The 7,011-nt window shown below is 45.7% G+C and overlaps 1 long non-coding RNA gene across 1 annotated transcript; it reads left to right on the plus strand.

Annotated features, from left to right (window-relative positions):
* The first annotated feature begins 253 nt into the window (after positions 1 to 253).
* LOC108939252 (uncharacterized) lies at positions 254 to 6,555 on the plus strand. The gene is made up of 3 exons (XR_001966495.2): positions 254 to 377; positions 6,106 to 6,268; positions 6,362 to 6,555. It is a non-coding gene; the product is annotated as an uncharacterized LOC108939252 (long non-coding RNA).
* The last annotated feature ends 456 nt before the right edge of the window (positions 6,556 to 7,011 follow it).

A 7,011-nucleotide genomic window follows, 5' to 3' on the forward strand; every position in this document is an offset into this window, starting at 1 on the left:
ATGGCGGTGGCTGACACATTGTGCACGGTGAAATAACAGGAGTAATGGTTCCCAGCCCCTGGAACACCATGGCAACAGATGACCGGGGTGCACTGGAGTGCAACCTCTGCAGAATACCATAATATCAGTGTACCGGGGGAGCGCGTTTACAGGGGAAACACGCCTTCTGTCCCGGGGACAAAACGCACAACGGCGGCTTGATGAGGGGACAAGGAGAGGTGCATTCTGGTCCCACGGTTAGCAGGCAGGCGGATATATCTTAACTCCAGACGCATCCAAGAAATACTCAGCATCTCTCGGCATTGCTCTGGAGCGGTAGCAGGAACAGAAACAAAGACACGTCCTTTATTTTGTGCATGGACCCTGGAAATGTTACGGTCAGTTTTATGCAATGTCTCCACCCCCTTTCCGTCTGCTTATTTCACACGTACATTATGCCACTAAACGTTAGAAACTGCATTTGATCATTTGGTGCAACGGTGAAAATTACTGAGATGCATATAACCGGCGCAAACCTTGCAAAACTGATCGGTGGTCCAATATGTGTTTTGCACACTTAGTAAGAGCAGCATCCTGCAAGCAAGCGGTTGTGTGGGAAAGCATCTTGATGTTCATAGGAGTGTTGTTTGTTTAGGTTTGCCTTCCCTACTTTTATGTGCTCTGTAATTTTTATGGCGAGTTAAGCCTGTTTCAGCAAACCTGCAGTTTTGCGTTAGCCCTTATGATGCTATACTTTTGATTTAATTGACTTGAAATGCCAAAATGAGGGCATTGAGCCTTAAATTGTGTTTGTTCTGCTTGGAAACGCCGGGATGTAGAGGGATCGGAGGATTTGACTCCCGTTCTCCAGGGTAAAACGGATACAATTAAGATGAGCGTTTTGGCATGAACAATTTACCTAATTAACTGACCTCACACAGAGAAAGCGGAAGCTAACAAACGCAAAAGAGATGGACATGTGCTGTCTTTGAAAACAAGGCAGGGCAATTTACTTCTATGCTCTGGAGATGTGCAAAACAAGAAAATACACTGTCCTCTTTTGCATACGCGCTGTCCAAAACCGAAGGGACTGAATTTACACTGACGTGTGCAATGTGAAGGGTTAGGAATTCCTCTTGAAATTACTAAAATTACGCCAGTTCTTACAAAATGTACAAAACGTAATTAAAGTTGATCCTATTTAGTCCTAGCAAATCGTGCAAAAAGAAATAAAAAAAAGCATTCCTTGTCATTTGTGAGCGTTTATAAGATAATGATTTCATTAGTATTATCTCAGTAAAAAGATGCCTGTAGAAAAATAGTTTGGAAACATGTGTTTTTTTTTGCTGTTGTGGTTTGCTCTGCGCAAGGGTTGTATTTGATGTAATTACTTTATTGTGGGCTGGGGGCATGAGGTTTCCATCATCTGTTCCAGGGCGAATAAACACAATCACTTGACCAGCGTCAAACGCTTGAGCCGCTCGTCCTGGAGGTGGAAGCGGTTCACTTATACCGCTGTAAACAAGCAGGTTCACCCTGACCTTTGCTTTATTACACTTCATTGTAATGTCAGCCCCTAACAGCTGCTAATTCAGGGTTGGGGGGCGTACAGTGTGAGCTGGTGGGGTTGATGGCAAATGTGCCCCCCCCCCAACCCTGGTTGTTTTATTATCTCTACTCTAAATAATGAAAATAACAGTTATGCGTGTTTTTTCCCTGCACCACGATTGTCACATCAACTTCCCATCTCGCGTTTTTATGGCTGTCATTATAGTTAAACATCGCACTGTTAATTCTGTTAATTAAAAAGCTGATTGCTTTTGCCAGTCTGCGATCTCCATTTGGTGGGTCCATATGGCGGAAGATTACTTGTTGTAAATTTCAATGAAGCCTTATCAGTGTACAGCTACATATAATCAAGCCGTACAAGTCCTAAAATTAAGTCTATAAACCCTAATTGTCTTCCTTTGCACTTTGGGCACCGCATTCCCCGGTAGCGAAAGAATTACGTCCGCGCACCTAGTGCAGGGCCTGCCGGAGTTTCGTGCCCCGCACGCGCGGGCGGCCGCCCCAGACAGCACTCAGCCGCCTTCGTGTCCCATCACGGAGAAAACATAAAGCGTAAATCCGGCCCGCCGCGACTTTGATAGCCCTTGTCATTCGCGAGGAGTGGCTTTTATGGAGGTCCCCGTGGCAGTCGGAGATTCGATCAATAAATGAAACATTTGAGTACATTAAGATGTGTTACCTGTCCTCTTGGAGAGGCAGCGCGCTCACGGGGAATTTATGCGGCGGGCAGGCCCAGCGCTGGGGTTTTAGCACCCCTGGGCAACGATCAGTCCGACATCCCTACGATTCTACCTCTACATTAGTAAAGGTACACATACGCATCTCATTCTGTTTTGGACATAGATGCATACAAATCATGAGAAAGAGAAAATAAAATCTGAATTTATTAATTACTTAAATATTAGATTATTTATTTATTTATTCATAATATTATTTTATTTAAGATATTATTCTAGGCGATTGCATGTATGCAAATATTGTACGTGCACAGAACTCAAATTTTTAGCTGAACAACTGAAGGTGGACTGAAAACAACTTAATTTGAGCGCTGAAGTTGAGTTTGGGAACAAAGAGCCGTAGGCTGTTTACCGCGTACATCCACAGTTGGTTTCGCAGACCCCTACAAAGTTGCAACATTTCAAAGACGAGGAGAGGCCAGGCATGATACCAACCAAGCAACGTCAACAACCGCTTGTCCCGAGCAAGGTCGCGGCGAACCCGAGCCTTACCCGGCAACACAGGGAGCAAGGCCGATGGGGCGAGGACACACCTAGGACGGGATGCCAGTCCGCTATAAGGCACCCCAAGCAGGGCTCGAACCCCAGATCCGCCACACGGCGGACACTGGTCAAACCTGCCGCGATGCATTATACCATGTTTACTACGGTATATACAGTATATTGTGGCTGATCTTCGATATTCTACTAAAACTCAAAATTTTTAAGCTTTTTTTAAAGTTTTTTAATGAATTTTTCCAAGATTGCAAGTTATTTTTAATTTTAATAGCAGAATTTTGGTGATTGCCTGAGTCTTCCTAATTATGCAACCGACGCCAGCGCTTGGGCTTTGGGCTCACAATGTTGGTACACCTGTCGGGGGGGGACGACAGTGGCAAAAATGAAAATGGGCACTTCCGTTTATGCTCTCTTATCCTCCTTAGGAAATAAAAGAGCTGCTGAGCAAACGGATGCTTTGAGGGGTTTCTGTTTAGAAGAGGAGGAAAGGACCAAATACTGAGTGCATTTCCATTTTTGGAGCGCGCGGCGTTATTTTTTGACAGCATCTGTGTTCGGTTGGAATGCACAGGTACGGACAGAAGCAAAGGCCCGCGGACGAAACACACGAAAACGGGGCACGCGCGTGAAACGGGGGGCGCTCGCGCTGCGGGATCCCGAGTTTTCGGCCTTTCCGCTTTCGCCAGGGGAAGGACGCAAAATGCGATGAAACGTTTCCACTTTGGGAGCCGGGACTTGCGTGGGAGGGCTCCTTATTTAAAACATATGCGCTGCCCTGGTGCTGAATTTACCGTTCTCCGCCTCCCACGAGGCCGTCTGTATTTTTACTTTACATTCCTGGGCGAAGGGGAGCGCGCTTGTGATGGGAGCCATATCCATCATAAAAACGGAGCTCTGTTTCCATATTCCCCCGTCCAGGCCGTGTACTCGCCTAATCTTCTAATGATGTTATTTACATAATCCGGTATTTGTTTTACATTTGTGGTTTGTTTGTTCACCCAAAAGGCGTGAACGTCAATAAGGAATTAATTAATCCAACTACGCTACTGAGGGAATTCAAACTCTACAGTTTTTCTTTTTTCAGAAGAGTCGTGTTTATTTCTCAGCAAACAGGTTACCGTGCACAATGGGTGGATATAATTACTCCCTTCCGTAGACCATAGGCAACTATAAAAGCTTCCTAAATTTCAAAAAAGGTCTTACACTATCCATGCAAAATAGCAAGGAAAAACATCTCTGCCAAAAGAACAACACTGCTCTTTGAAGGAAAGCGTGTCAGCGTTTTCGCATTTATCCATGACAATAGGTGTTTGTTTGTGCCGCTAATATAACATTTTTTTTCTAATCAAAATCAGACAAATTAGGATGTTGCTTGGGAGGATTAGAAAAGTGAAGCTGCCTTTAGCGAGTATGGAAATTTAATCTGCCCTCTAGCAATTGAGCAGGTTTTTTGCCCTTCCTTTGCCCGTAGTGGTGCATACACGTTCTCCAGCTCCACTTCACACCCCTAGCCCTTGGGAAGTGTCCATGCATAAGATTTATATGACATTTCCATCCAGTTCTTAAATTATTCTGTTAAGTGTAAAGCCAGTATCAGAGGCCTAAAAGTATCCATGCAGCAAAAAAAAAAACAACAACAAATAAATAAATAAAAGATGGACACGGGTGGACAACGAGGGTCAGAGGCTCACCAGCGGTATCCGCACTGTTTGCTTCAACCGCAGATCAGATGTTGTCCAGACCGACATCAACCTAGGAAATCAACGTCGTTTTTTTACCAAGCGACTGTGGAATTTGTGCATTTTTTCAATATTGTGTATTTCGCTCTTGGGAAATGCCTTCGCACACCGGCCGTGCTCACGCGTAGCTACTTAAGTGTAGCCACGGCAACAGTCATGATCAGAACAGGCAAAAGCTCAGCAAACCTCCTCCGTTGCACCGCATGCTACCAAAAAAGTCTTTTTCGCAAACGTTTAAGCGGATATCTGCTGAGCCCGAACCGCATCAGCGTGGTCGGAGACCAAAGCAGCACGGGAGGACGTCTCGTTAGCTCGGACTCCGGTGAGCGCTCCAGTGGCAGGCGGGGAAAAGCAGGGCCGGGTTGTCGTCCGCTCCCTCCAGGGGCCGCGATGGAGAAACGGGAAGAGACCTCCAATCTCGTGTGATCGCACCGCTGTGTTATTGTCACCGACTGACATTATCTAGTCTGCGGCACGTCCCAGGAAGGAACGCATCTTGACCCAGGAGAGAGCTCTGACCTACTTTGGCTATTTCTTTATCTGGTCTCGTACGGCCCAACCCCGGTGTCTCCAGCATGGAGACAAGGACAGACAAGGCCTCCTCTGATATCCGTGGTTCTGCTCTGTTCCGTTCACTCGTCTCTGGGGCCTAGGCTCATTTTCCGTCAGCACTGATTGCTCACTCTGCTCCTCAGCAAAAAATAGCAGTATCTGAATTTGTCCTTATTAGGTAGACATATAGATATGGTTCATCTCCCATGCTGCTATAACAAGTGGAATGATAGCTGCGGAGCCAGAACAATCATTTGTATTGTCAATACTTTGGCACTGCTATTAAGTCCAACAATTTTTTTGAGGCAAATGAAATGAGGTTTTTCTTTCTTTAGGTAAATCTGAACTTTATAACGCCTCTTATAAAAGAAAAATGTTTAAAATAGCAGTGATGCTGTACCGACTCTAGAGATCAGCTGCACCCTCACTGACAGGTGGCAACATTTAGCACCTTTACAGCGAGGTTCATATGAATAAAAAAATTTTACTTCACGGGTTACTGTACCTCATTCAGAGCATTTTCATGTAATTGCACATCAATGTTCTCAGCCGCTTAAAAGAAATAACATACTAAATGTTTAACAAATGCTAAACCTCTGACTTTTCTATTCAAAGACCAGCATAGAAAACTGCACAATTCATGGTCAGAGCCGAATTTTTCTCACGTAATGGCTCCCTTTAAAGCATATGATAATGTTTCAGGCAAGGATTAATTATATCCTGAGACTTCTGGTACAGGCAGAAGGTCCCTGCTGCTCCTCCGCTAGCCTGGCCGCCATAACGGCACTGGCTCTGGATCATTGTTGCTCTCAAACCCAATTGCTCTTAGTATGTGAAACTCAGCCCAAAACGAGCCCTTTAGAGAGAGCTGCCATTTCAGCCGCATCAGCTGACAACTGGGTGGTCCCTGTTTTGGCTGAAGCCCATTGAGCCACTTTCATGCCCCATAATTCTTGTGTTTGCAAGCCTGGGGTCTCTGCATTGCAAGCCAAAGGGCTGCACTCACGCCCAAGGAATGCCTGTGTTTACAGAAGAGAGGATGGAGTCTCCCATTTCCCTCCAATGGGTTTGGCATCTGCCAGTTGAGAAGTGTACCATTTGCATCCGCTACCGCCCCAGCCCCGCCGGGCGAGACAAGGCCCACATCTGATCCTTCACTATGAGAGGGTCTACTTGAGAGTGGCATGTGTGCACGTGGGTATCCTTACAGTAAATATTTAGACCAGGCTGACTGATCAATGCCTGCCACTGCTATGTGACTGAAAATCTCTGTGAATCTCCCTGCAGACCAGTCCTAAAGAGCAGCATCTTCCAGTCTGCAACGGTTGCATAGGAATCGGTATTTCACGACGACGCCACATTCGCCCATCGGAGAGCCATCTCAGGACTTCCACAAATCCCAGCACTGTCTTTTCTTTGTCCTATTTTCCAAATACGTGCAGGTTTGGAAAGGCTGTGAGAAATATACGGGATGATGAATCAACACGCCCTGACAGGCGTCTTAGCCGTTGTTCAAGCGGTACCTCGCTCCTAGGTGGCTTGGACCACCTCCAGCGTGTGCAGCCCTATCCGAAATAAATGGTGCTCATTGTCATGGCTGACTGCAAGACACAATCAGTCGTGTGCCAGTCTATAATATTCATAGCAATTGTCAGATAGCTACCATTTTTCATCAGTGCATTGCTTATACATTATTATTACATCGGCTTGTTCTTTATTATAGAGCCTGTCCTGTGTTGTTTGAGCTGATACGATTTAGAATTGAGAAATGAAGCCATGTGATCAAATATCACTAGTGCCTCATCTAAAGTAGAAGAAACAAATAACGGGCACTAATCTGTCTCTGCTCATTGACTGGCGATACAAGGAAGGTGGTTTGATGTTTTACTGTGAAAGGCTGGGGGCGGGGCGGGTCGGGGGGGTATAATGCCTGCAAC

Source organism: Scleropages formosus, chromosome 19, assembly GCF_900964775.1.
Source record: "Scleropages formosus chromosome 19, fSclFor1.1, whole genome shotgun sequence".
NCBI lineage: Eukaryota > Metazoa > Chordata > Actinopteri > Osteoglossiformes > Osteoglossidae > Scleropages > Scleropages formosus.